General features: G+C 44.4%; 1 protein-coding gene across 1 annotated transcript in view; it reads right to left on the bottom strand.

Moving 5' to 3' along the window:
* The window catches only part of Adamts17 (ADAM metallopeptidase with thrombospondin type 1 motif 17), a 302714-nt gene that overhangs the window by 291096 nt on the left and 9285 nt on the right, over nucleotides 1-2333 (bottom strand). The window lies entirely within an intron of this gene.

Genomic DNA, 2333 nt, shown 5'->3' on the forward strand with positions numbered 1-2333 from the left:
CACACACACACACACACACACACACACACACACGTGGGGTTATACCTGCTATGGACTATGACATGCTAGAAAAGTACTCTACAATCAAGCTACATTTGAAGCCCTAAAACCACCCGCTTAAAAGTCCTTTTGAGGTGCTAGAGAGATGGCTAGCCTCAGCTAAAGGGTTATGAGCACTTATTGCTCTTGCAAGGACTGGGTTCATCTCCCAACACCTACAAGGTGGCTCACAACTGTCTGCTAACTCCAGTTCTAGGGACTTGAACTCCTTTTTCTGGCCTTGTTGGGCACTGTACACAGGTGGTGCATAGGCATACATGCAAGCAGACACTCATACATATTACATGGATCTTGATAAAGTCCATTTGAACTCGCTGTGGTGGCACACATGATTCCAGCTCGAGAGACTGTGGCACGAGGAGCAAGAGTTTGAGGCTAGCCTGGGATAAGTGAGAACCTATCTCCAAAGTGCAAAGGGGGGTAGTGTTGTGACCAACTGTGGAGGCACCCTTCAAACCATGGGGGGAGAACATTATATTCCTAATGGGAAAATGTATCTTGTCCTTCCTTGAGGACACTTAGAACTAAACACCAAGACAAAAAAGAACCAGTTCCATGGGTAGCATTAATGACAGGGAGTGGAGACTCGCAAATTTCCACCCCAAACTTGCAACATTTTAGAGAAGCCAAGAGACTATCTCACAGATTTGGTTTTTTATTCTGATTATAAATGTTCATCTTAGAAGTAGTATCAGAGTGTGTAGTGAGAGCTCAGATTCTCCTGTATCTGTAAGTCCAGGCCACCAGGCTAAGAAGAGTGATTTATGTAATCTCATACTCAAGAGAGAAAGGCTTGCTTTCAGATAGCCGAAAGAACTTGAACGTAAAATTGAATGTGATAAATTTCTAGGACAGTACTAAATATTTAACGGTGGAAAAAAAAAACACATTTGTAAATGAGCCTAAATACAATTCAAAATCCTCTTAACAGTGAGTACAAATACATGCTGTCCAGTAATATTTATAAATCAATCTAAAAACTTAAAAAGTAGAACTTTTTATTTTGTCACCTTTCTTCTTTCTCCTTTTGAGACAGGGTCTCCATATGTAGCCCTGGCTGGACTAGAACTCACAGAAATCACCTCCCTCAGTCTCCAGCTTAATTTATCAATCTAATAGAGTAAATATTAATTGGGGGTGGGGCTATGCAGAGGACTGTCCTGGTAGATAATGCCAATGGCACTGAAACAGCTCGTGTCTCCTGCCTGGGGTACCTGCTGTGTGCCCTCCTATGCACAGTCAGTAAAACAAGACGAACCTCTCACAAGGAGCTGAAGCAGCCAGCGTTGAAAGGACCCACTCTAAACACTGATCTAAGCAGCATCCCTTCTCCTGAGCCACACAGATCAGGACTGCCTTGGCCGGCACAGATTCAGATGAGGCAGACCCTCCTTAGCGACACTTGCACAGGCACGTGTACACACATGCATACACACACACACACTCACACTCACACACATAATCAATACACACACACACACACACACACACACACACATATTCATTGATTCTTATTTATCTTCCTTCCTTCTACATCTAAAGCCATGGCAGGGATGAGGAGATGCCTCAGTTAGTAAAGAGCTTGCCACACAATCATGAAAGTCAGGCATGGTGGCACAAGCTTATAACCCCAACACTGGGGAAGAGGCAGAGACAGAAGGGTCCTTAGGCTTGCTAGCCAGTCAGTCTAGCCTACTTGGTATGTTTCAGGCCAGAAAGAGATCACGGCTCATAAAAAAGCAATGTGTACAGCATCTAAGGAAAAAATGCCCAGAGTAGACCTCTGGTCCCCAAAGCATGAATGCATATCTCGTATAAGGAAACAACTACAACATACTGAACCAGGAATACAAAACTGTATGCAGCAGAATCCCCTGGAGATCTGGAGTTGGTTCAACAGTGTGCCCTTCTAGCAAGTCTCTCAATAGTACCAGATGCCTCTGGGCTGGTAGGCAGTTTGAAAATACTGTCCTCTGCACAGCGCTGAAACTTCTTTTTATCTCAAGCCCGGGACCCTCTTCCTCAAGCCAAATGAGATAGTTAAGTTCTGCAGTGCTTGGAGAGCAAATCAGATTAACTCCTCAGATCACCTACAGCCCAGAGTCCTTCCCAATGTGCGGTGTGAGACCGTACTTCCAGCTCTAAGCAAATCTCAAGGTTTCCGTTTCATTAGAACCTTTGCCAAGAACAACTCACTGATTTTACTGCCTAAATGAAACTGTCTCCAAGTAGCAGTGCACAGCCCACAGGAGAGACAGAGTCAACTTCTCTCT

Source organism: Microtus ochrogaster, chromosome 22 (genome assembly GCF_000317375.1).
Source record: "Microtus ochrogaster isolate Prairie Vole_2 chromosome 22, MicOch1.0, whole genome shotgun sequence".
Classification (NCBI taxonomy): Eukaryota; Metazoa; Chordata; class Mammalia; order Rodentia; family Cricetidae; genus Microtus; species Microtus ochrogaster.